Source organism: Ovis canadensis, chromosome X (genome assembly GCF_042477335.2).
Source record: "Ovis canadensis isolate MfBH-ARS-UI-01 breed Bighorn chromosome X, ARS-UI_OviCan_v2, whole genome shotgun sequence".
In the NCBI taxonomy this organism is placed as follows: domain Eukaryota; kingdom Metazoa; phylum Chordata; class Mammalia; order Artiodactyla; family Bovidae; genus Ovis; species Ovis canadensis.
The window spans coordinates 63108951-63136885 of record NC_091727.1 but is presented as its reverse complement, the minus strand read 5'-3'; the positions used below and the strand labels follow the sequence as shown (position 1 = coordinate 63136885).

Genomic DNA, 27935 nt, shown 5'->3' with positions numbered 1-27935 from the left:
CACTCAATATGCCAGCAAATTTGGAAAACTCAGCAGTGGCCACAGGACTGGAAAAGGTCAGTTTTCATTCCAATCCCAAAGAAAGGCAATGCCAAAGAATGCTCAAACTACTGCAAAATTGCACTCATCTCACATGCTAGTAAAGTAATGCTCAAAATTCTCCAAGACAGGCTTCAACAGGACATGAACTGTGAACTTTCAGATGTTCAAGCTGGATTTAGAAAAGGCAGAGGAACTAGAGATCAAATTGCCAACATCCATTGGATTGTCAAAAAAGTAAGAGAGTTCCAGAAAAATATCTACTTCTGCTTTATTGACTATGCCAAAACCTTTGATTGTGTGAGTCACAACAAACTCTGGAAAATTCTTAAAGATATAGGAATACCAGACCATCTGACCTGCCTCTTGAGAAATCTGAATGCAGGTCAGGAAGCAACAGTTAGAACTGGACATGAACAGACTGGTTCCAAATAGGGAAAGCATTATGTCAAGGCTGTATATTGTCACCCTGCTTATTTAACTTCTATGCAGAGTACCTCATGAGAAACGCTGGGCTGGATGAAGCACAAGCTGAAATCAAGATTGCTGGGAGAAGTATAAAATAACCTCAGATATGCAGATGACACCAGCCTTATAGCAGAAAGCAAAGAAGAACTAAAGAGTCTCTTGATGAAAGTGAAAGAGGAGAGTGAAAAAGTTGGCTTAAAACTCAACATTCAGAAAACGAAGATCATGGCATCTGGTCCCATCACTTCATGGCAAATAGATGGGGAGACAGTGGAAAAAGTGAGAGACTTTCTTTTGGGGGGCTCCAAAATGACTGCAGATGGTGATTGCAGCCATGAAATTAAAAGACGCTTACTCCTTGGAAGAAAAGCCATGAGCAACCTAGACAGCATATTAAAAAGCAGAAACATTACTCTGCCAACAAAAGTCCGCCTAGTCAAAAGCTATGGTTTTTCCAGTGGTCATGTATGGATGTGAGAGTTGGACCATTAAGAAAGCTGAGCACCATAGAATTGATGCTTTTGAATTGTGGTGTTGGAGAAGACTCTTGAGAGTCCCTTGGACTGCAAGGAGATCCAACCAGTCCATCCTAAAGGAAATCAGTCCTAAATATTCATTGGAAGGACTGATGCTGAAGCTGAAAATCCAATACTTTGGCAACCTGTTGCGAAGAACTGACTCATTTGAAAAGACCCTGATGCTGGAAAGATTGAAGGCAGGAGGAGAAGGGGATAACAGAGGATGAGATGGTTGGATGACATCACCGACTCAATGAACATGAGTTTGAGTAAACTCCGTGAGTTGGCGATGGACAGGGAGGCCTGGCATGTTGCAGTCCATGAGGTCGCAGAGTTGGACAGGAGTGAGCAACTGAACTGAACTGAGAGTGTGATACTCAGAACTGCCACAACCACCTTATGACCATGAGGGGGGAGACCTAAGGACAAAAGCCAAGGGCTGAGAGAATGGTGGAACAGAAAGATAGGAAGAGCTGGAGTTGTTGATTCTAAATAATCCAACCATTAAAACACTCATCTTTACGACTTCCCCTGTGGAATAATAAATGCGCTTATTGTGTAAGCTCTTATGAGTGTTTTCTGTGTGTGTGTTACCTGCAGCCAAATGCTATACCCATTTAATGGAAGGGGAAACAAGAACAGAGAGGTTAAGTTACAAACCAAGATCACAGAGCTAGCTAGTAGCAGAGCCAAGATGAGGCTATACCCTTTACTACTATCAAATACACATACACACCCCAGCCCTCAAACCCGAGGTGTAGTGGAAAAGGCATTGAGGTATGAGAAGAGGCCTGGGGTGAAGAGATGGGGATAGAGGCCACTTAGCAGTGATTATCAGGTCAAGCATGTTATGGGTGTCCCCTGCCTCCCAGCAGTGGGGTGGCAGCTGATGCCTGCTCTGGCTCCATCAGCCATTAATTAAAACTTGACAAGAAGATTAATACACAGGGGACAGTTTTAATTAGAGACTCCTGGAACGTTAGAATTGGCATGGTCTTAAGAGAACAGGTGTGCCAGTCTCCTTATTGTATACATGGGGAAACTGAGGCTCAGAGAGGGGGAGGGACTGGCCTAGGTTTCCTCCAGGAGTCTGTGAGTTAGGAATCCAGGTGCCCTGTGGGACCCCCTGGCCAAACCTCTTTCCTCTGCCCTGGGATGCCTTCTGTATGGGACAGCTTTAATTAACTTATTATCCCATTCAATTTGTCAGTGTATCTCAGGTCCCCAGCAAAGGCCTACAACTAAAGCTCCCTTTTGTGCAACCTCTGCCTGGCCCCAGGGGGTTGATAGGATAAGAACAAGCATTGAGGAGCCTAGGGAAGCTGAGTTTGACCACCTATTCCCCAGGGTTTGGCCCAGCCAGGGCTCTGTGCCTGAGAATGGTTAGCCCTAAGACGTTTCACCTTTTCCTCTTTCACAGGAAGGAGGGATGGAAATATCGCTAATCAGTTATCCTAACCTCTAAATTTGCAAAGTGCTGTCTGTTATCTCATTGATACATTAACCCTGGGCATTAAGGTTTTCTTCCTTTAAAAAATACTTCTATTATTTTTTCAACAAGACATGGTCATACACACCATGCCTAAGTGTATGTGGCAAACAGTTAAGGTCTCCTCATCCTCTATCTCACCCCAGCACAACCACAATTGACAGTTTGCCATCTGTCTGTAGACTTCTCTCTCTCTCTCTCTCTCTCTCTCTCTCACACACACACACACACACACACACACACACACACACACGCACGCACACGCACACACACATTGCATTTCCCCCTATTGTCACAATACGTCCCACCTTGAAGGGAACGCCAGGGCATAACAGGGAACGGTGATGGCAGGGTCCTCCTTAGAAGCCTCCTGGAGGTCTTTCCCTCACAGAGGCATCTAATCAAGGTACCCAGGGAGCCCAAGTGGCATTTGGAGCCAATTTGAAAAAGGTGCTGCTCTGGGTAGGCAATTTAGAAATGGGTGCCCCCTTCAGAGGGCAGATGCTACTCTACGTCAGGACACACAGGCTGGCAGGAGAAGCAGCAGAGCAGGGGCTGTCTTCATGTCCCTTGGGCGTCCCCATCTCCGCCCTTTCCATCCGCGGCCACCATCACTGCCCTGCCAGTCTCCCACTATCCCTCCCTGGGATTCCAGCTGCCCCAGCCTTCTCACTAGTGTCCCTCTCTCACTTCTGCCCCTCCGAGTCCCCTCCTCATTGCTGCCAGACAGATGGTTCTCTCTCTTTTTAAAAAATTTTAATTGAAGGCTAATTACTTTACAATACGGTGGTGGTTTTTGCCATACATTCTCATGAATTAGCCATGGGTGTACATGTGTTCCCCATCTTGAACCCCCCTCCCACCTCCCTCCCCATCTCATCCCTCTGGGTCATCCAGGTGCACCAGCCCTGAGTACCCTGTATCATGTATCAAACCTGGACTGGCGATTCATTTCACATATGATAATATAGATGTTTCAATGCCATTCTCCCAAATCATCCCACCCTCTCCCTCTCCCACAGAGTCCAAAAGTCTGTTCTTTACATCTATGTCTCTTTTGCTGTCTCGCATACAGGGTCATCATTACCATCTTTCTAAATTCCATATATATGTGTTAATATACTGTATTGGTGTTTTTCTTTCTGACTTACTTCACTCTGAATAATAGGCTCCAGTTTCATCCACCTCATTAGAATGGATTCAAATGCATTCTTTTTAATAACTGAGTAATATTCCATTGTGTATATGAACCACAGGTTTCTTGTCCATTCGTCTGCCAATGGACATCTAGGTTGCTTCCATGTCCTGGCTATTATAAACAGTGCTGCAATGAACACTGGGGTACACGTGTCTCTTTCAATTTTGGTTTCCTTGGTGTGTATGCCAAGCAGTGGTATTGCTGGGTCGTATGGCAGTTCTATTTCCAGTTTTTTTAAGGAATCTCCACACTGTTCTCCATAGTGGCTGTACTAGTTTGCATTCCCACCAACAGTGTAAGAGTGTTCCCTTTTCTCTGCACTCTCTCCAGCATTTGTTGTTTGTAGACTTTTTGATAGCAGCCATTCTGACCAGCATGAGATGGTACCTCATTGTGGTTTTGATTTGCATTTCTCTGATAATGAGTGATGTTGAGCATCTTTTCATGTGTTTGTTAGCCATCTGTATGTCTTCTTTGGAGAAATCAGACAGATTGTTGTCTTAGGCAAAGAAGATTATGTCCCTCCTAGGCTAAGCCCCTCAATTACTGTCTTTTGCCTCAGGATCAAGGCCATGCTCAAGGGTGGCACTTAAGGACTGTCACAGGTTGGCTTGGCACCAGCTGGCTTGGGTACGAATCCTGGCTCTGCCACTTATCAGCCGATGACCTTGGGCAATCCATTTACCTCCCTGTACCTCAGTTTCCTTATCTGGAAATGGGAATGCTGCTTGATAATGACAGTATCTACCTCATGGGAGGGGAGGGAAGAGTGAAGAGGTAATACAGTTAACAAAGCTCCGGACAGTACCTAGGGGCTGAGGCCCCAGAAGCACTTGTGGCTCAGGGCCAAAAGGGCCTCAGCCACGGCTCCATGTAAGTCAGAAAATGGAGCTGGAGTTGGATGGAGGGAAGGAGGGTGCTGTGAGAGAGGCTAAACATGGCCTCATTTTCGGGAGCTGAGAGGAAGATCTGGCCTTGGCTAGGCAGTTCACGGAGGGCAACAAAACTGCAAGCACAGGCTCCCAGGGTTCCTGTGATCCCTGAGCCCAGCCTGGGGAAAGAGAGAAGGAGGCTGGAATGCCCAGGGACTCCCTGGTACCTCCTAAGCCTCAGTTTTCTCATCTGCAAAATGAGGATTCAAATTACTTCATGGGGTAGCTGTGAGGTGAAGGGAATGCACAGAACCTCCCAGCATAACACTTCGAGCATCACAGGTACTCAAGAAATCATTGGAGAGGGGAGAAACGAGGAGGGTATAGATACCCAGGCCAGAGCAAAGGGCCCATTGCTGCCTGTCCCTCTACCAGCTCCATGGTGGTGACAAGATGGGACATATTCCAGTTGCTGCAGGAGCATTGCTGGGTTTATTTTGGAGCCAGGGTGGTGGTAGAGGCAAAAGGGGTTTGGCTGCACCCTGGTGCACATCAGGCATCAGAAGATGGCTAGCCAGGCCCTCACATCTCTGAGCCTCAATCCCCTTAGCTGCAAAGTGGGGATGATATCACCAGGCCCACATGGCTACTGTGAAGCTGAAATAAGCTAATGAACAGAAAAGCACGTCATACAGAATGTGGGCAATTCTTGGTTTATCAACTGCAGAAGAAGCAATTTAGAATCAAGGTTCAGAGCACTGGATTTGGAGTAAGACTGAACTAGGCAAAAGTCTGGGTCTCCCTTTCCTAAATACACAGTCTTAAGCAGGTCATGTAACTTTCCTTGGTCTCAGTCTCCTCATCTATAAAATGGGAATAATAATAGTACCTACTTCACAGGATTTGTGAGGAAATTCAGAGATCATTTGACACACCTTCCAGTCCATGTAAACATTCAATACATATTGTTTTTTAAGATAACATTATTCCTCAAGGACAGAACCCAGGTCTTCAGCTTCTAAATTTCTTTCTTCATAAACTTCATCATGTAGCCCCAGTGTCTGTGGTAAATGATGAACCCTTGTAAGCTAAGAAATCCTTAACTCTCAGCCATTTTATGGCATAACGGACTTTCAAACCTGGAGGAACTGTTGAAAATCAACTATTCTACCTACTCCATTATACAGATGGGAAAACTGAGGCTCAGTGAGCAGAAGTGATAGACCTCAAACTAACCACATGAGTGTTGCATACCAAGTCCTTCTGACCAAAAGCCAACACCCTGTGCCCATCAATGTTGCCCCTTCTCTGAAGTTATTTCTGAGTGGAAGAGATGCCCTCCAAAAGGCAGGGTAACACCTGCTATGGCTTCCCCAGAATCCTACCAGCTTAGGACTTTTCCATCTCATTTTGCCGACCTTGTCCCAGGCCACACCTAGCTGGTGGCCTATCCCTGCCTCAGCCTGCCCTCCCTCCACTCTGAGTGCTTCGACAGCCTAGGCCGGGTGGTCTGTAATTGCTTCCTGTCCTCACAAGCTCTGTTTGTTTGCTCTGTGGCCGCTTCCTCACACCCCGGCACACCGGAGGTGCTGACCAGCAGTGCAGGACTCCTGGGGCCCGGCCCCCAGCCCGCTCTCAGATGTTGGGCCAGCCCTCCCCAGACCCACCACCTGGAGCCCAGGAACCCAGCAAGGCCCTGGAGACACCCTCCCTCAGCACTTCCCGTGGCTTCCGCAGCCCACCCCCACCCTCTAGCAGCTGGTCCTGCCCCCAGCTGGGGGAGAAGCCAAAAAATCAACAGGTGGCGATCCAGAGGGAAGCCCTGGTAGGACTTGGACTGACTGAATGGGACATCCCCCCCTCACTTCCCCTAGCCCACCCCTGCTTGCAACCCCTGCCCAGTGGGACTCAGACAGTAGGTCCAAATGACTCTGCCTCACATCACAACTTTGAAACTCTGTGAGGTTGGAATGTGTGTAGGGGAGGAGGTAGGGGGGAGGGTTGCTTAGTTTGTCCCTGAAAGTCTCTGAGTCTAGGATAAAACGACTCAGTGCAGTAAAACTACAGACCTAGGCTTCAAACCTGTTACTTTTGTGACTTTAAAGTGAATTACTTAAATTCTCTTAGCTTCCATTTTCTCCTCTGAAAAATGGTACTAATACACTCTATTTCCTGCCCAGGGTTGTTGTGAGGTTGACAGGAGCCATCCTGTGGTGCCCACTGCCTGGTAGGTGGGGTAGGTGGGGAGGGCGACCAGCTGGTTTACCTGGGACTGAGGGGTTTCTCAGGATGTAGAACTTTCTGTGCTAAAATGTCCACAGTCCTGAGCAAATAAAGATGCATTCGTTACCCTCAGAATAGGTGTCAGATGAATGTTTGTTTCTGAAACCAGGTCCCCACTGCCTACCTCTCACTTCTCCACATAACTTGATATTCCTCAGTCTAAAAGTCTCTTCTCTCAAATTTGCTCCCATGCTTTCTCAGGAAGCCTCCTAGATGCACGTCATACAGCGCCTTCTGCGTCCCCTTTCTCAGCAGTTGCGTCCGTAGCTTCCCCCACGCTATCAAGCCTTCTTCTCTGCAGCCCCTCTGCCACCAGATCCCATTGTCTCTGCTCTGGACTATTATACCAGCTTCTTCTCCAAGCCCTCTACACCCCATCTCACCCCCCTGCCACACACCCTCAAATAAATGATCTCTTTTCCACTTTGTCTAGGCTCCCAGCCCCACTCACAGCACCACACACTTGCACCATACACCATACACATCCCAGGACACCCACACTGTCTGAGTCTCAGTATGAAGGATTTCAGTTTGATTTAGGAACCTTTGACAGTGGGATAAGGCATCAGAGGAGGTGAGAGGGGAAGGTCTATAAACTTTCCCTCTGAGAGTAGGGATTTTAAATATAGAAGAGTTGCAGTGGGTGGGGTGTTGTCTGAAAGCAGAGGCCTGGCTGCACTGATCTCTAATGGCTGGGTTCTTGCATCTACTGCCTTGTTTCCAAGGCCTCTGGGATTGTTCTTCTCCCCAAAGCCCCTGCCCTTGAGGCCTAGGCAGGCCAGGCCAGGAGAAACAGAACTGAATTCCACTTAGTTGGCTCTAGGCCGTAGATACTGCAGGGAAATGTGTGCATAGTGCGTGTGTGTGTGTGTGTGTGTGTGTGTGTGTGTGTGTGTGTGTGTGTGGTGTGTGGTGGGGGGAGTTGTTGGTGAGTGGGCAAAGCCAGGTGAACAGTCCCTTGTGGCCTGTTCCTTTTTTCCAGCTAGGGAGACTATGCTCTGGCTGATAAGCTTGAAAGTCAGGGACATGAGCACAGAAAGGACACTGCCATCTCCTTGGGGCCCCTGGCCGTCAGCTCACACTGCCCCTCCTCAGCACCCGAAGAAACTGCCGTCAGCAGAATTCCTCACGTCCTGCTGCTGGGGCCATGTTTATCCAGTACAGCAAACCTACCCAAAAGCTTCTTGTGGCAGCCTCAGAAACAGATTCAGAGGAGGCTAGAGGGCCTGAGGGAGGGAGGCCAGAGGGAGAAGCTGAGAAAGAGACAGAGAGTGAAGCTCAGAGATGGAGGGTGAGAGAAGCTAAGAGGGTGCCCCTCTGGGGCAGCAAGATGTTGATGCAGCAAGATGGAGAAACAAGCAGGACTCGGGATATGATGGGAAACCAGACTGCGAGGAAGAGCAGGGGTCATGCTAGAGAGAGAGAGATGATGACAAAACCAAGACAGCAACAGACAATGGAGCCAGGCAAACAGCATAAAGAAAAAGCAGAAGGGAGAGGGAATTAAGGGGATAGAAGCAGGAGGAGGAGTGGGGAGACATATACAGGGCTGGGGTGGTCAGAGAGCTGGACAGGGAGGGAAGCAAAAGGCAGCATGGGAGGTGGTGGGGTGGGCTGGATGGGGGCGGCCACAGTGCCCCCTCCGTGCACAGACACATGGCCAGCCCAGCCCCAAGTGGGGCTGTTTGCAGAAGGAAGCCAGCTCTGTGGTCAGGGCGCCCCAGGCCTGGCGGCGGCCGCCCCCTGCACTTAATGAGATTCTTGTTCGGAGCTGCGGGAGATGGGGCCAGGCTGCGGAGTCCCCGCAGTGTCTCTGCTCTCACCCAAAGGGGGCCTGCGCTGGGGCTGGGGCTCAGGCAGCAGTAGAAGCTGTGCAGGAAAGCAACCAGACAAAGCTCAGCCGCTGAGGTTACCAGGCCTGAGGAATGGAGGGCGTTGCAATGGCAGAGAAGCCATGTAGCCTCTGCAGAGCCCTGGGGGAAAAGGGAAGGGCAAAGGGCCACACTGGCCAGCAGGCAGGATTCCTGGGTTCTAATCTTGGCCCAGTCCCCCAATCTGGCTGGGTGACTGTGGGCAAGAGCCCTCCTTTCTCTATGGATCTCAGTTTCTCCACTTGCTCCCATGAAGGGCCAACTCGGGCAGGTGAGAACCATGGAAAAGCAGAGTATATGCCCTGCCTAAGAGGACAACTGCCACTCAGCTCCAGCTGTGGCCTTTTGGGAATGTGGGTGCAGTGTTACTAGATTTTCAGATTTTTTAGAAGTGATAAATCTGGATTTTTATGTAAAAATCTCGTGAATTTTCAATGATGGCAGCTAATTTCTTCTCAATGTAGGTACTTTGTGAGCCAAAGAAAACACTCTGAGGGTCTTAAGTGGCCCATAAGGTACCTGTTTATGGCAGTCTCGAAGGCCCACACCAGCTCTGACAATTGCCACATCTGTGGCTCCACCACCATCCTGAGCGAAGTCCAAACCTCACCCAAATCTCATGTCCTTGGAGAATAGCCAGACACCAGGAGGAGGCTGCCTTGCCCTGGCACTGGTTGGGAGGGTGGGGGGAGATATGACCCAAGAAGTTAGGCTTCTGGATAATCTGTTTACTGGCCAATGATTTGCTTCTAAAGCTCCCACCTCTCCCTAACTCAGCCAAGTCCTTCAAGGCCTTCCTCTGAGAACACATCCTGCCTGTGCCTGAACCAAAGAGCAGGCAAGTACTATGCAAAGCCCTCAGGACCAGGCTGAAGAGAGGCAACTCCCCAGAGACAGATCTGTCCTTCCCCTGCCACTCTGACCACAGGGCCCAGGCTAGGGGAGCACCACCCTGGCACCAGCTTGGGGAAGAGGGAGGTGGGGAGCGGGGAGTGGTGGCAGGGGGCGGAGCATCCTGGCATGCGCATCTGCCGTGTGCATCCCTACCCCTTCCCACTCCACAGCCCATGAAGCCCAGCCGAGCATGACAAGGGTTAATTGGATACCCCCAGCTGGAATCATAGAGTCATAGGCCTGGAACGGACCTTGGAGGTCATCTGTCAGGGAAAGAGGAGAGATTTTAATTACTCAATTCAGCTGGGCTGGAAACACCCCCAGCCCAGGTTGTTTATCTAGAAGGAGGGAAAGTTGGAAAGAGCTGCTAGGCTGGGAGCCTCCTGAAGGGTAGGGCCTGGCCACTTGGGTCACATTCCTGTCAGTGCCACCCGCACTGTCAGCATTGCCTCATTCTAGGGTGGGCACACAAACCTTGGCTGAATAATTGACTAACAGGCAGGACTAATGGTACTGGGAGAGATCATGAGTGACAAGACCCTAAGTGTGTGTGTGTTAGTCACTCAGTCGTGTCCAATTCTTTGAGGCCCCATGGACTGTAGCCTGCCAGGCTGCCCATGGAATTCTCCAGGCAAGAATACTGGAGTGGGTAGCCATTCCCTTCTCCAGGGGATTTTCCTGACCCAGGGACAGAACCCGGATCTCCTGCATTGCAGGCAGATCCTTTACCAGCTGAGCCATCAAGGAAGCCAGACAAGACTCTGCACCAGGAGGGAAATGACCAGGGCTCTACGACTGACTCCAAAGGTCACAGGGCTAAGACGAAGCTGCACTGAGCACTTTTCCATGATGCCTCTTTTCACAGGACTAGGGTAGGAACTTCAAGAGGGGCCAGCCACCTCAGCTCCCACTTCAGCAGACTCTGAGCCCCTTTAGGCTTCCTGGTCCAGTCAATGCTTCCCAGTCCTCTAAGCTCCACTTATAGTGTGATCCTAAATAAGAAAGCTTCACCTCATGATTCTTTGCACAGAACCAGAAAAAATAAATGAGTTGGTTACAGCAGGAGGCTTAAGGTCAGACACCAGGAAGAACTTCCTAAAGGTGGAAACCCGTAGAAGTAGCAATCCAGGTGGACTCTGGAGTCTCCTGCCCTGAACAGGAAGTGCAATGGGGGATGGGGAAGTAACATTCAGACCTGGGCAAAGGCTGGCTGAGTAATTTTCCCACCCAGCCTAGAGTTCAGTGTTGATGGGTGGCGGGAGGGAGAGGAGCTCCCCAGATTGGGGCAAGGGAATCAATTTACCTCATTTCCTATCACTACTCTGGAGCAAATGACACCTAGTAATGTTCCCAGTCCAGTTCTGAGGCTGCTGATTAGAGATGGAAGCTCAAGGCCACCACAGCCTCTTTCTCGCCATAAGCCATCCAAGAACTCAGCTGAGGCAGACAGAGCCAGACCCTGCTGTCTGTCTTCACTAGAGAAGCCCAGAAATCATTGATGGCCCCTTGGCTCAGGGCCCAAAAGGGGGCTAGGCTGGGGGAGAGAGGAGGGAATGACCATCAACACAGTATGGGGGAGGGGGTTGGGGTAGGGAAAGTGGGGGATGAGGAACCACATGTCTCCATCCAAGGCAGAGGGGAGTGAGAAAGACACAGAGCTCCCTTGGGAACTCTCAATAGCTCTTTAAAGGGTGTTCATAGTTACCTTGTTCTCTGCTTTAAAAGTCCAGAGGGTTTAATAACACTTTTAAGTGGCATCTTCTGTGGGGAAGTTCCCACTGGCTATAGGCCCAGGCTGTGTGTCATTTCCATCCCAACCCCTTTTCCACAGCCAGAAAGAAAGTGTACAAAGTGAAAGTCGCTCAGTCGTGTTTGACTTTTTGCGACCCCATGGACTATACAGTCCATGGAATTCTCCAGGCCACAATACTGGAGTAGGTAGCCTTTCCCTTCTCGAGGAGATCTTTCCAACCCAGGTATTGAACCCAGGTCTCCCTCATTGCAGCTGAGCCACCAGGGAAGCCCAAGAATACTGGAGTGGGTAGCCTATCCCTTCTCAAGATGTACTTTTATCGCAGCCAAGGAATCAAAGCTCAAGTACTCTAGAAGTTCCCCTTGATATCTATCCTCCATCCTTGCTGCTTCAGTACCCCCACTTTCTTCTTGCCCTGCCTCCAAATGGAAATGAAGTCCTGTTTGGTTCTTGAATGGACAGAGCTCAAATTAGAAAGCCTCCTGCTGTTCAGGAGGTCATTTTGGCACCCTACCCTCTGTCATTCCCCACCGCTCCCATCCCTACCACATTTTCTTCTGGGAACTGGCCTAGGCTACAGGGACTAAAGGAAGGGCCTAGGACAAATCAGGCTGAGGATCCATTCCTGAGGATCGCAGGGAGAAGGGAAAGAAAGAGGGAGGGGTGGAACTGGGTGGCCTTTGGGCTAAATCAGATAATAAACGTAAGCCACCTGCCGTTTGAGGCCAGAGTATAAATCACTAATCGGTTTGGGACTTGCACATCCGCTAATGAATTTCTCTCTATTCCCAGAAGGTCTCTTCGAAGCCGCCTCACTGGCAGGGGGCCAAGCAGGGAGTTTCTGGGGCTGGGGGCAGCTCTTTGCAGCCTCCAGCCCTGTTTCTTCTATCCCCCAACCTCTTTCAGCCCCTCCCAGCCCCTGTCCCCCGTGCTGCTTGCCAGGTTGGAAAACTCAGAGAGAAGAGATCAAAGGCAGCCAGTGCCCCATGGACCCTGATGAGTGTTCCCAACCTTGGCCCTCTCTTTTCCCTGCACCACCCTCAATGGCCAACAGCTTCCTTAGTCTCTCTGACAGGCTCATGGATGGGGCAATGGATAGAGCACTGGCTATGGGATAAATCCAACCTAACTAGGCTCTATCCCAGCTCTGCTTCTCTGGGCTTTGGTTAATCCAGCTGTGAACTGGAGACCATCATGCCTGCCTCATGCAGTGGTTTGAGGAATAAATAAAGCCATGTAAGAGAAGCTCCTACCCTAATGCCTGCACATAACTGGTGCTCAATTCATGAACTTTATCTCTTGCTTCTCCTCTAATATCATCCAGACCAGGGGTCAGCCATTCTTGGCCTCCAAGAAGGAATTATCAAAAATGGAAGCTGAATGAAGTTGGGTGAGAAACGAAAAGCTTCCTGACCAGGCCTGTCACCCCACTCCCAGCTTTGGCTTTTAACATCAGCAGTGCCCACTGCTACTTGTCTGGACTTCAGAAGTGGCTTCAGGCGCCAGAGTTGAGGGCTGAATGGACCAACCTCTCCCCTTCTAGTGCATTCTGTGGCCTAGGGACTGTGGGCACAGCCCTCTGGGCAACTCCTAGGTACTTGAGGCAGCCTAGGAAAGGCCTCAGGTCGCCACCACTGGGGTAGAGGTCCTCTCATGTCAGGTCACAGATAGCAGCTCTGGGCTCTGGGCTGTGTCTCTGCCCACTTGCTCTGTCCATGTCCGTCCCTGTCAGGTACCCCTTGATTCACACAGATTCAGGCAGCCAACACAAAGCTGTGCCCCTGATATGACATATGCAGGGGACAAGCAGAGATGCTACAGAGAAAATAAACTGGGGTCCCCAGAGAGTTCATATTTTGGCAGAGAGCAGACCAAAGGATTTTAACTGAATGACAGTATGTGTCCAGGGAGGGACACCAATGTGGGCAAATAGAGGTCTCCCCATTGGCCCTGAAGCTAACCACTCCTTCAGCAACACTCTTGATTACACCTGCAAAGAAGCCTGATGGTAAAGAATCCACCTGCAATGCGGGAGACCTGGGTTAGATCCCTGGGTGGGGAAGATCCCCTGGAGGAGGGCATAGCAACCCACTCCAGTATTCTTGCCTGGAAAATCCCATGGACAGAGGAGCCTAGCAGGCTACAATCCATGGGGTCGCAAAGAGCTGGACACAATTAAACCACCAAACCAAGTAGGTGAACTTCCTGGCAAAGTCCTGTGCTATGCTCTGCTTAGTCGCTCAGTTGTGTCTGACTCTTTGTGACCCCATTGACTGTAGCCTGCCAGGCTCCTTTGTCCATGGGATTCTCCAGGCAAGAATACTAGAGTGGGTTACCATTTCCTTCTCCAGGAGATCTTCCCTACCCAGGAATTGAACCTAGGTCTCCTGCATTGCAGGCGGATTCTTTACCAACTGAGCTACTGGGGAAGCCTTATCTAAGCTCTATCCCATGCAGCCTTTGATTCTACTTACCCATAATATCCAGAAAAGCTAGAATAGAACTAATTGATCTTTCCATTCCACCCAATAACATGGAAGAGATGGGCCGCATGAACTAATCCTTTCTCCCCTCCTGGCCTCAGGGTCTCTATCTGTACAATGGGAAGAAAATTGGATTCAATATTTTCTGAAGGCCCTCCCATGACTGAGTTCCTCCCGTAGGCAAGAAGAGAGCCAGTCTCTAGGACTGGCAGGAACCCCATATTAGATGCTGGCTCTGTCTCTATAAAACTAAATTGAGTAGCTAATTCTGAGCCAGAAGAAGGTGAACCTGGTTCTGCCTGATGCCAGGCAGGCCAGACTCTCTCCATGTGACTTTCCCAACAGGTGCCAAAATCAAAAGCTCACATTCTCCAGGGTGTTGTTGATAGATGTAATCCAGGCCCACAGAGGGCTCTCTGTGACAGTGCAACCCAGCCTAGCCCTACTCTGGCCAGTGAAAGTCGCTCAGTCACTTTTTGTGACCCCATGGACTATATAGTCTATGGAATTCTCCAGGCCAGAATACTGGAGTGGGTAGCTATTCCCTTCTTCAAGGGATCTTTCCAAGCCAGGGAACAAACCCAAGTCTCCCGAATTTTGTGTGGATTCTTTACAAGCTGAGCCACCAGGGAAGCCCAAGAATACTGGAGTTGGTAGCCTATCCCTTTTCCAGCAGATCTTCCCAACCCAGGAATCGAACCGGGATCTCCTCAATTGCAGGTAGATTCTTACCCACTGAGCTATCAGGAAAGCACTCTGGCCAGAGGTCCCACAAAGCCAGGGCCACATCAGAGCCTGTCTGGGCCTCAGCCCCAGGGTGAAGAGTCTGCTGGAGGAAAGGGATGAGGACCACAAAGACAAGGAGGTCAGAGGAAGAGTTCCCAGCTCCTCCACAGCTAGTATCCGCCTTCCTTCCACTTTTATTCATAGAGACCTCCAGACTTTCTCTGGCCTCCCGACATTGCTGAAATAATAATAGCTGATGTTCCTGAGGGACTTTCTGTGGCTTACCTCCTGGCATGTGCATTGAATCCCGACATGCTCTGCGGGGCCACACAAAAGGGTGATCAAATAGTTTCTACTATTATCCCCATTTTCTGGATGGGTAAGCCTGGGCTCAGAGAGGAACTGACCAATCCAAAGCCAGGCAGCCTGGAAATGGCAAAATCTGACTTTGAGCCTAGGGCTGTCTGCTGCCTACTTTATGCTCTTAGCTATTATTGTTCCAGTGCCCCTCCTGGACTTAGTCCCACCTCTACCCTTGCCAGGCCGTAGACCTGCTGATGTAGCAAGTACCAACAGAAGCTTGACAGAACCTCAAAACTCTCCAAGTTCAGATCCCTGCCTTCAGGGTAAAGCAAAGAGCAGTGCAAAAACTATTTAATGACACAGAAATGCTTACAGTTTAATGATATATGGGAGACTCAGGGTACAAAACAGAATGGCCAAAAGAAGACATCCAAATGGCCAACAGGTATATGAAAAGTGTTCAACATTACGCACCATCAAGGAAATGCAAACAAAAACCACAATGAGATATCACCTCAGACCTGTGAGGATGGCTGTTATAACAACAGAGACAAAAAATAATCACTGTCAGTGAGGATGTGGAGAAATTGGAACCCTCGTATGCTGTTCATAAGCTGCTTTAGAAAGCACTATGGAAGTTCCTAAAAAAATGAAAAACAAGACTAATATATGATCCAGTAATTCCAGTTCTAGGTATTTAGCCAAACTAATTGAAGTCAGGATCTTAAAGAAATATTTGCCCCTGCCCATGTCCATGGCAGCATTATTCACAATAGTCAAGACATGGAAACAAGTATGCATCAACAGATAAATGGATAAAGCAAATTTGGTATATTCACCCAAGGGAATATTATTCTGCCTTAAGAGAGAAGAAAATCCTGCCATTTGCAGCAACATGGATGAACCTGTAGGACATTATGCTAAGCGAAATAAGCCAGACACAGAAAGACAAATACTACATTATTCCATCTGTATGAGATCTCTAAAGTAGTCAGACTCTTAGAAACAAAAAGTAGAATGGTGATTTCCAGGCACTGGGGTGATGGGGAAATAATGATGCAGTTCAATGGGTATCAAGTTTCAGTTATGCAAGATGGAAAATTTTTCCAAATCTGCTGTATGGCATAAAGCCTATGTTAACAATACTGTATGCCTAGAAGTTTGTTAAGATTTTTTTTTTTACCACAATTAAAAAAAGAAAAACAGAATGCTAGTATGATCTCGTGGGTAAAAACAGGGACTGTGTGAATATGCAGAGGGAAAGAAAACAACTAGAAAGAAAGATAACCCCAAATTAACAGTATTTCTCCCCGGTTAGTGGAATTCTAGGTGATGTTTTCTTGGTAATGCGCTCTGTGGTTCGCAAGTTTTCTATAGTGTATATGTATGACTTTTATCATCCTCTCTCCTTCCTTAAAATGAGAAAGACAAAAACAAACCAACCAAGAAAATCAACAGACGCTTTGGCGCCTGACACGGAGGGTCGTGGCTGTGCCTGTACCAGCCAGGATACTGTGGACAAGCACCCAGGCTCTCTGAGTCTCAGCTGCCTTCCCTCTGGGATGAGTGCTGCGATCTCACATTTCGTTGTCTTTGCTGTAGAGCCCACTTAACTTTTCTTTTGATCCCTCAAGTGAGATCAAAAACAAAGGTCGAGAAACTGGCATTCTAACCCCCCAGACAAAGTCACCATGGTGCAAGCAAGTGGACCACAGTTTCAATCAGAGCTGCTTTCTCCTGCCAAATTAAGAGAAAAGGGAGGATGTGGCTGTGACCTCTTTGTGGTCTCAGTTTATTAACTTTGAAAATGAGAGCGCTGTGAGCAGGTCTGACCCCCTTGCCATGGAGCTGGGGAGGGGCTGGGCAAAACCTTCCTGCTGCCCACCAGGCCACAACAGCCCTACTGAGAACAAGACCTGCACTCTCTGGGAGTGGGAGTCGGGGCAGAGGGCAGGTCTGCAAGATCAGTTGGGGAAGAGAAGCACAGAGCATATTGGAGAGGACCTACATGAGGTGACCCCCGCTTCTGCCGAAACCTGCCAGCCAAACGCTCTGCCATCTTTGTTGCCACACTCCAGGTCTCTGGCGCTTGGGGTGGTGGCTGTGTCATCTCTGTGGGTACCCCTACCCCAGCAGCATGGCAGCATGACAGGGCTCTGTTAGCCTTCTCCAAGCTGATCCTTTCTTGGGAACCAATCCTGGCTCCCACCACATTCCTTGACTTTTTGATGGAATGTTCAGTTGCTCAAGCAGGGAGCAAGACTGAGACCTGTGACAGCCAGGACCCCAGGCTGTCTAGGGAAGGCACAGCTACTGGGGTGCCCAGCCCCTACCCAGCAACCCTCCAAATGCCTGTAAGCAGTCTGGCAGGGCTCTGTGGTGATCCTGGTGGTCCCCCCACCTGCAGGCAAACTAAGCTCTCCTCCACCTGCTAGAGACCCTCTCTGCTCAGGATCAAGCAGTCCTTCTGTGGAGCTTTTTTCCATCCCCCTCTCTCAGACACCAGTTTTGCTTCCCCTCAGAAACTAAGAATCTAACTTCTTAGCCTTCTCTACAGAAAAAAATTATATATATATATATATATATATATATATATATATGTCCATATGCAGACTTGAAATTCTCTGCCTGTGCATTCCTGGATGTTGCAAGATTTCATTTTCTCCTGCCTTTCGCTTAGACAGATTCTAGAACATTACAACAGGAAGAGACTGTTTAGTTCAGCTCACCGGCCCTAACCCTCCCCAAGCACACCAATTTTACAGAATGACCTACTGAGCCCCAAAAGGGAAAAGGCCCAAACCCAGATTCAAAGTCAAGTAGTGGCAGAGTTGGACCCTGAATCCAGAGCTCCCAAGTCAGGACCCTTTCCTTAGCCCAGGTCATCAGTTCAGTTCAGTCGCTCAGTCATGTCCAACTCTTTGTGACCCCATGGACTAAGGCCAGGCTTCCCTGTTCATCATCAACTCCCAGAGCTTGCTCAAACTCGTGTCCATAAAGTGATAACATCAAACCATCTCATCCTCTGTCGTCCCCTTCTCCTCCTGCTTTCAATCTTTCCCAGCATCAGGGTCTTTTCCAATGAGTCAGTTCTTCCCATCAGGTGGCCAAAGTATTGGAGTTTCAGCTTCAGCATCAGTTCTTCCAATGAATATTCAGGACTGATTTCCTTTAGGATTGACTGGTTTCTTCTCTTTGCAGTTCAAGGGACTCTCAAGAGTCTTCTCCAACACCACAGTTCAAAAGCATCAATTGTTTGGTGCTCAGCTTTCTTAATGGTCCAATTCTCACATCCATACACGACTACCGGAAAAACCACAGCTTTGACTAGATGGACCTTTGTTGGCAAAGTAATGTCTCTGCTTTTTAATATTCTGTCTAGTTTGGTCATAGCTTTTCTTCCAAGGAGCAAGGGTCTTTTAATTTCATGGCAACAGTCACCAACTGCAGTGATTTTGGAGCCCAAGAAAATAAAGTCTGTCATTGTTTCCACTGTTTCTCCATCTATTTGCCATGAAGTGATGGGACCAGATGCCATGATCTTCATTTTCTGAATGTTGAGCTTTAAGCCAACTTTTTCACTCTCCTCTTTCACTTTCATCAAGAGGCGTTTTAGTTCTTCTTCACTTTCTGCCATAAGGGTGGTGTCATCTGCATCTGAGGTTATTGATATTTCTCCTGGTAATCTTGATTTCAGCCTGTGCTTCATCCAGCCTGGCATTTAGCATGATATACTCTGCGTATAAGTTAAATAAGCAAGGTGACAATATACAGCCTTGATGTACTCCTTGCCTGATTTGGAACCAGTCTGTTGTTCCATGTCCAGTTCTAACTGTTGCTTTTTGACCTGCATACAGATTTCTCAGGAGGCAGGTAAGGTGGTCTGGTATTTCCATCTGTTTAAGAATTTTCCACAGTTTGTTGTGATTCACACAGTCAAAGACTTTGGTGTAGTCAAAGCAGAAATAGATGCTTTTCTGGAACTCTCTTGCTTTTTCGATGATCCAACAGGGGTTGACAATTTGATCTCTGGTTCCTCTGCCTTTTCTAAATCCAGCTTGAACATCTGAAAGTCCAGGTCATAGGCCCCTCTTCTACCATACTCTGAGCCACCCTCTGAAGCAGCAGGGAGGTGGGACAAGCCCCAAGGGCTTCTCCTGGCTGAGGAAGTCAGAGACTCTGAGGTTGTGACCCCACCCTACTCATCTCCCCTACGTCAAGGTGGTTAGCACAGGCCTGCTCCCCCAGCCTGGCAGCCCACACCTTGGTGGGGAGGCAGCAGAAGGAAAACTGATTTGCTCTCCTTGGCTCAGCTGGTAACGAATCTGCCTACAGTGCGGAAGACCTGGGTTCATTTCCTGGGTTGGGGAAATCCCCTGGAGAAGGGAAAGGCTGCCCACTCCAGTATTCTGACCTGGAGAATTCTATGGACTATAGTCCTTGGGGTCACAAAGAAACACAACTGAGCGACTCACTTTCTGGTTTACAGCAGCACTCACACTTGCCCGCTCTCTAACTTATCAACCTCTCACAGGCTCCCTCCATCTCTCTCTGTCTCAGTCTGTCTCTCTCCAAAATCTTGCTCTCACCCTCATCTGTTGCTCAGTGTCCCAGTTTCTGTCTGTCTCTCACACATGCAGCCAATCTCTCCCGATTTCAGTTCCTCTGCCTTGGTACCCTCTGTCGGTCCGCATCTTGTACACTGCTTCCCTGTCTCCCACTTTCCTCTGTCAGCTGCTGGGAGTTCCTCTCTCTCTGCATCAGGATCTCTGGGTTGTGCACCCTTTCTGTGTTTCTCTCTTTCCATTTCTCAGTAAGCACTGAGGATGACTATCACCTCTGCCCCTCCCCAGAGTGAGCAAGGGTACACAGAACAGGTGCGGATAATGCTTTCAGAGCCCCAGATTCTCACCTGGGCTGAGGCCAAGCTGAGCGGGCTGTGGACTGGCGGCAGTAGGCCTAACTGTTTGGGAACCTCTTCCCCCCATGCTAGGCCTTTTCTGAATCAAGTCCTAGGAACAACCACCCCAGGTAGACCCCAGGGACAGGTGAGAGGAAGGAAGGAGCCTGACACCCTGTTGGCCCTGGAGGCCTGGGAGTTGGTGCCATCTACTCTCCACTTTACAACTGGCTGAGTGCTCAGATAGCCTCTGACTTTATCATCACTGGAAACCTCTGGCAGGGCAGAGCAAGAGATTCTTCTGTCTGCTTCGCAGACAAGACCCCTTGGTTTCCAAGAAGTCAAAGGACTTGGCCCAGGACATACAGCCTATGACAGATCCAGAGCAAGAGCAAGAGTAAGAGCTGCCAAGCAAAGATCAATGGCTCTGGATGTCCCTTCCCAACAGCATTCCCGGAACCACGGGTGTGCTGGGCGAAGGAGTGAGCAGGTGCTGTCTTAATGCAAAGGCTCTGTCGATAAACACTGAAGCCCCACTTTGAACAAGAGCCCAGAGACATGCAAAGGCACATTCTAAAGTATTCTCGCATGTGCCACCTTCCTAATAAGCAAGGTAAGTGGTGACTAACCTTTTGCCCATTGTCAGCTGAGGAGTAGATGGCAGAGAGAGGGTTAGGGCCTAGTCCTACAACCCCCACTCCAGGGCTTTATCATGCCCTTCTTGGCAGAAGGAAGACCAAGCCCCTACCACTGGGAAGGTCAGTGTTGGCCATGGATGGGGCTGCAGCAGTGCCAGCTCAGGCTGCACTCAAAGGGCTAATCTCAGTCCATCTCAAGCAGGCAGGGCCCAGTAAGCAGGGCAGGAAGGGATTCCTAGTCCAGGATTCAGATCCGAAGAATTGGTCCTTGCACTCTAGCCTGAAATCCTGAACTCAACCCAATCTGGCCTAGAGCTGGCAGAGGAGCTGCTGTGAGAGAAGGGCATAGGGCTCCTCTCTGAAAGCAATGCCAGGGAGGAGAGGTTCTGGCCCAGAGACCCTTGGCCTTGCTTCTGGCCCCCATCCTCAAACTCTGATTTATGGTTTATATCTGCTTACTGTCTTTCTCTCCCTTCACTATAATGTCAGTTCCATGAGGGCAGGGGTTTTCACATTTATTCACTGCTTTATCACCAATACCTGCAACAGTGGCTGGCATGTAGCACTCAATAAATTGTTGAGTAATTACTGAGTGAATAAATGAATATTGAGTAAATAAATGGATGAGTATTATACCCCATGAGTGGGGAGAGGGAGGGTTTTGTAGCCTAAAGGATTTTCCTACCTCTTTCTCCTGAACAGACTGAGACAGAGCATTCCTTCTGCAGAGTTCAGACTCTGCCCATCCCAGAGCACCTAGCTCAGACCCCTGGAAGACCCCACCTTCTCCTGAGGGCTAGGCCAGGTGCGAAAGGTGAGAAACAAGGGGCTTCCCTCATGTTCCCACAGAGCACAACCAACAGCACACCCTGTCCTGACTCATAGACTTGAAAACTGTCTGGCTGGCAGAGCCCATTCCACAGCTGGGGAGACTGAGGCCTGCAGAGAAAAGTACAGGAGCAGAGCAAGGTCATTCTGGGTTGGTGTGGAGCAAGGCTTGGAGACCAGAGCTCCTGACTCTCCTGGGTTCTGGAAGGGATCCAGGAAAGGAAGGGGAAGGGAGTAAGGGTGCCCTCAGACTCCCCATCCTGGGTGCCCACACTGAACCCACCATCTTTGGCATATTTGTCACCCTCTATTTCCGACCCATATCACCCTTCTTTCCTTTGGAGCTGGCATAGGGACCAAAGTGGCTGTGAACAGGGGCTTCCATTTTTGTCAGGCCCCACTCTTGTCCCAGCCCTAGCCACACATCCCCACTCCCTTCCTCAGTCGGAAACTCTATCTCCACTCACACTTGCTCTCTTTATATCTCTCCCCTCAGTTTTATGGGGTGGCTGTGGCAAGAAAGAATTGGAGGGGAGGTGCTGCAGCTCAGAGACTGTCCTTTATTAGTTCTCTCTTCTCCGGGAAATGAAGGGCTGCAGCTGGCCGGTGATATGGGTGGGGTGAGCTGGCCTCTGGATGCTGGGAAGACTGCACATCTGGGGGCAGGGGCCTGGAAAGGAGGCTGAGATGAATTACCTGTGTGTGCTGGAAGAACCAATTGGGCATGCGGGCACGCTGCCTGCCCTGCTGGAATTAGGGAGCAATACTGGGGGCACCAGCTGGGGACCTGGGAGCAGGAGGATCTCCCAGAGAGGGGCAGGCAGTATCGGAGCCTTGGAGAAAAAGCCCAGCCTCCGAAAAAGAAGAAAGAGCTCTTCGCAAACTCAGGGGGAAATATCAATAAATGGAGCCTGCCCTCCTCCATGGCACAACCTTCTAGCCACACTACCAGACCCCCCTACCACCCAGTGCCCTCCCCACCCATCACAAAGCCACTTTCCAGCTGGGCCCTCCCAGCTCTCTTTCTCTGACCAGATGGCGTGGGTGCTCTGTGAGGCATCCTGGCCCCTTGCCGAACATGCACACACACACACACACACACACATAGGCGTTCTTGCTTGCTTTCTTTCAAAACATTCCTCCCTCCCTGCTCTGCTCCAAGGCTGTCATTGACAACTCTCCCATTTAATAGCTGTATGTGACCTCAGTTTTCCTCATCTGCAGAATGGAGTTAATCCTTCCAAAACAGAGTGTTTTGAGCTTTGGAGATCATTAACGGGTGACACTTGGCTCTCAGCTCATGTCCATGGCTGACAGGGGAGTGAAATGGGGGAAAAATAGTAATAATAATACCTATCTTGTAATATGGGCTTCCCTGGTAGCTCAGCTGGTAAAGAATCTGTCTGCAATGCAGGAGACCCTGGTTCTACTCCTGGGTCGGCAAGATCCCCTGGAGAAGGAAACAGCAACCCACTCCAGTATTCTGGGCTGGAGAACCCCCATGGACAGAGGAGCCTAGCGGGCTATAGTGCATGGGGCCACAAAGCATCGGACACAGCTGAGTGACTAAGCACGCACAGCACACACACGTCTTGTAACATGGCTGAGAGAATATATCCATGTTTGGAGGAGTGAGTCCTTTCGCCAGCTGGGAAATGTGCTTCCAGGAGGTAAGACCCTGTCCTCATGATTCCCTCTTCCCTGCCCTCCACCCAGGGTCCTTGGAGGCCTCCACAGGAATGTGCCTCCTCAGCTCCCAAGGTGCCAGAAGAGCCAGGAGGCGGCTAGGGGTCAGGAAGCCAGGTGGGCCGACTGGGGCCTGGGCCTTGAAGGTAGCTGCCTGCCTAACTGCTGGGGACACTGGAGATAGCCCCCTCCTTCCCACACCTCCCCACCCCCACCCCCATCTCTGCAGCCTTGCATTCGGGTCCCTTGCTCTCCAGGAGGCAGCCTCCTCTCTGACATCATCTGCAGTCAATTCCCCTGAGGGCCATCCCCAATTTTCATTTCCTCTCTCTAATCCTCACTCACAGTCCCTTTGCACAGCCCGGAACAGCCTCTGTCCCGGAGCTGGCCCTGCTCACCAGATATTTGTTGCAGCTCACAAACCTAGTTTTCTCAGCTGAAAGGGCCTTGCAGAATTCACCATCTCCCATCTCCTTTCTCCAATGCAAAGATGAGGCTGGGTCATGGTGGAGACAGAGGGAGGAGAGAAGCGACCCCTCATGGCATTCAGCACCTCTGTGCTAATTAGAAAGAGGTGCAGCATGCACCCATGTGCATATGATTGGCAAAGAGAAGGCAGGCTGGATTTCAGCCCTCACTCACACTCTCGGCCAGATACCCTTGTGCATTTTGCAACCTGCACAACCATATACAGTAGCTCTGGGAGACAGCCCGAGAATTCTAATGCGTGCTCAGAAAGCCCGGACTGGGCTCTTTCAGAGATCTTGCTTCAGGAAAAGCCAGGAAGGTTATATTAAGTTCTGCAACAGTTCAAGAGGTAGAAAAGCACCAAAAGAAGGTGTTTACTCCACAGCCTGCTACATCTAAAGCAATTGTGCGGATGGCAAGGGCATCACTGAGATTCTGGAGGTTAGAGAGGGGATGCAGGACTGAGGGCAGGTTGGCACAACAGGTTCAGAAATAAAGTATACAGTGTAAACCAAAAGGCTAAGGCCTAGAGTTCTGTTTGGAGAACAGGAGTCAAGGGCTGAGGTCTGGATTCCAGCATTGTGGTTAGGGCTAAGGATTGATGGAGGAATGGAGAGGTCAGTTCTGCTGCTCTGAAGAGGGAGTGAACTTGGAGTCCTGTGTCAGGTCAGATCACTCTCAGGGTAGGGGCAGTGGCCCAGCAGGTCTGTATGCGAGTGTGGGGCCCATTGGCTCAGCCCAACTGTTCCTGTTCATCTGCCTCCTTCCAGCCCCAGGATCCTGGGGTTGTAAACAAGCATTAAGACATTAGAAACATTGGTTTAGCACTTTCACATTCCAGTTCCCCTGTGCCTTGAAAGGAGCAAATCTCTAGCCCCCTCCATCCTTACCCTGGCAGAGCCCTATTCATCTTTCAAGCCTAGTTCAAATGTTACCTCCTCTGTGAAGCCTTCCCTGAGCCCCCGCCCTGAGATCCTCTCAGCTCTCACAGCTTCTTGGACTCCAACTGTCACCACACGGATCTCATTGTACTGTATTCTCTCAGTTTTTGTCTGTCACCCCCACCAGACTAAAGGCCCCTGAGAGTAGGGCCTCTGTCCAATTTGCCTGTGAGTCCCCAGGGCCTGGCACTGAGCCTGGTGCTGGGAGGAGCTTAAGAAATGCATATCGGGAGAATGAATGAAGCAAAATGAATACATGTCCACACACAGGTCACTGGTCGCTGGGTCTGGGAAGGGCAGTGAACTCAACTGGGCGTAGGGAGTAAAGATCCATGACTGTTCTCATTTCAGGCCTCCAGGCCATGTCTGGATCGGAATGAAAGCATGCACCAGGGTAAGGGGGATGGGATGGGGTAGGGGTTGTGGAGGGTGATTCCTGCTTATCATTGTCCCATCCTCCTGAATGTTCCTCCCTCAGTCTGACCTCAAGTTCTGGACAAGCTCCAGGAAGCCAAGGCAGAGAACATGCAAGTGATATCTGACGCACCCCTCTGATGGGCACCATGCCAGTCTTGTCTTGCTTGGGATGTCAGAACACACCCAGCTACCCCTTCTTCTCTGGACACCTCAGAGGGCTCCATATTTCCCAGTTCTCGAGTTCCTAGAGGGCTCTGACCAGGTGCTCAAGCCCTGCTCTATGATGACCCCTCACACTCCCGACTTGGCAAGACGGGATGGGGACAGTACCACCAAGCTAGGTGAGTTGAGGCCAGGGGGCCTGGCCTCTTGGACCCTTGATGCACCTTTGCCATCAACCTGTCAGGTGACTGTGGTCCAGTGTCCGCCCCCCTGCTGATCTGCGATTGTCCCTGCTAGGGTCTGAAGGTCCCCAGGAGGGACAGAGGCTCCTGGGAAGGCCAGTGGAGAACTGACTTTGCTGCAGAAAGTTGGTCCTCAACCCCCACCCCTGGGGGCATCAGGAAGGCTTTAAAGGAAGAGATCAGGACTGGGCCTGGAGGCTCCCACGGGCGGGAACTCAGGCAAGAGGCGTTCGGCGCCTACCCGTCCACCCGCCACCCGCCTGCCCGCCCGAGCCTGCACCCGCCTGGCCACAGGCTGAGGAAGCATAATCATGCTGGGCTATTTCAGACCCATTATCTCAGCTCAGCTCCTGCTTCCTGAGCAGGCCTCGAATTAGCCTGGCGCTTTGTTCTCAAGTGCATTTGTCAGATCGTTTGGCCTGTACCTCGGGAAGAAGGGAGAAGAGGAGGGGAGGGCAAGGGCGGGGAGGGGGCGGAGAGGGAGCTGGAGGAGGGACTCGACGCTAATTAAGTCTCATTAAAAAAAAGAAGACGACAATGAGGAATAAGGAGAAGAAGAAAGAGAAACGAAGTGGAGGGGGGAGGGAAAGGCTGCTGAGGAAGCAGAACAGCCGCCGGGAGAGACACACACACAGAAACGCACAGGCACATACACGCCCACAAAGAGACACACAAACACACACAGCTCTCCCTCCTGGCAGCCTGCAGCCCTCTTCCTCGAGCTCAGCCCTGCCCTGGCCCAGCCGGCCAGGTCAGAGGTAGGCACAGAAACCCAGGCCTCCCTTCCAGTACCCAGGGCTGCTGGCCCAAGGACCAAGCACAGCCCAGCCTCCAGTCCTGGCTCGGCAATTCAGGAGCCCTGTGGCCTCCAGCTAAACCCCTCTTAGGACCTCAGGGCCCACATGAGCCACATGAAGTGCATCCACTTTGCAAGGCTGGTGGGATGAATCTGGAGCACTCTGTGCAGAACATGGGCACAGAAGGGTTCCTCCACTGCCTGCCTCTGCCTCTGGCCAGTGCCCTCCCAGGCTTAGACCCAGCTGAGCTGTTCCCAGAGCACTGCACAGGGGCTGGAGGCCTGCTGGCCTGTGCCCCATCACCAGCCCAGGCTGCCTTAATGGACGATTGCTTAGGCAACAGACAAAGCTGCCCAGGGCAGGGAGGCCCCTGTGTCTTTACAAAGGTCCCAAATATTCCTAATGAACTAACTCTAGTTTGCTCTCTCTCTCTCTCTCAGAATTCTTGGTCTCTTAGTAACTTACCTCTCCCAAAGCAGGAGCCCAGCTTGGTGCCAAGCTCGCCTTTCACAACACTCCAGCTTAGCCTTGGGGAGATGTTTGGAATGTCTACCCCATTCCTCCTCCTCATGGGCTGACCTCAGCCTCTCCATCCGCAAGACAAGTGACCTGCGTTCCCCTGCTCTCTCTGGAGCAGGGGCTGCCATCTCCAGGCAGGAGGGTACTTCACAGGGCATTTGCCAGCTCCCCACAGGGCTTTTAAATATTTAACTTCATATGATATTTCTCTTTCTCTGTCTGGCTATATCTTACATGTGGAATATGAAAGAAATGATAGAAATGAATTTATTTACAAAACAGAAACAGACTTACAGACCTAAAAAGTGAATGGGGAGGAGGGACAGAATTGGTGGGGGAGGATTCGTTCAGTTCAGTTCAGTTGCTCAGTCGTGTCTGACTCTTTGTGACCCCATGGACTGCAGCATGCCAGGCTTCCCTGTCCATCACCAACTCCTGGAGCTTGCTCAGACTCATGTCCATTGAGTCAGTGATGCTATCCAACCATCTCATCCTTTGTCGTCCCTTTCTCCTGCCTTTAGTCTTTTCCAGAATCAAGGTCTTTTCCAATGAGTCAGTTCTTCTCATTAGGTGGCCAGCATATTGGAGGCATAGATTGGGAGTTTGGGATTGACATGTACACACTGTTCTACTTTCAATGGTTAACCAACAAGGACCTACTGTAGAGCACAGGGAGCTCTGCTCAATATTCTGTAAAACCTAAATGGGAAAAGAATTTGAAAAATAATACATACATGTATATGTATAACTGAATCACTCTGCTGTACACCTGAAACTATCACAACATTGGTAATTAACTATACTCCACTATAGAATGGGCTTCCCTGGTAGCTCAGACAGTAAAGCGTCTGCCTGCAATGCAGAAGACCTGAGTTCAATCCCTGGGTCGGGAAGATCCCCTGGAGAAGGAAATGGCAACCCACTCCAGTACTCTTGCCTGGAAAATTCCATGGATGGAGGAGCTTGGTAGGCTACAGTCCATGAGATCCCAAAGAGTCAGACATGACTGAGCAACTCCACTGTAGAATAAAAAGTTAAAAAATATTAACTTCAATCTGTGCCTTTGGAGTGGGCACTGAGACTCCTCCTCTAGTTCAATGACATGAATTAGATGCCATTTCAAAAGCTCTCATAGCCCGAAGCATTCATAAGAACAGCTAAATGGTAAGAACCTTCATCTGGGAGTCAGATGGTCCTGGATTCAGATCTCTGCCCTGTAAATCACTAGTCATAAGACCTTGAGCAGGTTATCTCTCCTTTCTGAACATTACTATTCTCATCTCTAAAACGGAGTTAATGACCACAGCTGCCTCGTATGTGCCTGTGATGATGACTCGAGATCATATGTATAAAACACTTAGAAACTGTGCCTGGCACATGCTCAATATATTGGACTATTTTTAAAATTGAGATATAATTGATGTATAACATTGTATTAGT

At 49.9% G+C, this 27935-nt stretch overlaps 1 long non-coding RNA gene across 1 annotated transcript in view; it reads right to left on the bottom strand.

The window, feature by feature from the left end:
- Positions 1-26552, bottom strand: part of LOC138930302 (uncharacterized) — a 34012-nt gene extending 7460 nt beyond the window's left edge. The window contains exon 1 of the long non-coding RNA XR_011446149.1: positions 26442-26552. This is a non-coding gene — a long non-coding RNA (uncharacterized lncRNA). The remainder of the gene's footprint in view (positions 1-26441) is intronic.
- Between the last annotated feature and the right edge of the window lie 1383 nt (positions 26553-27935).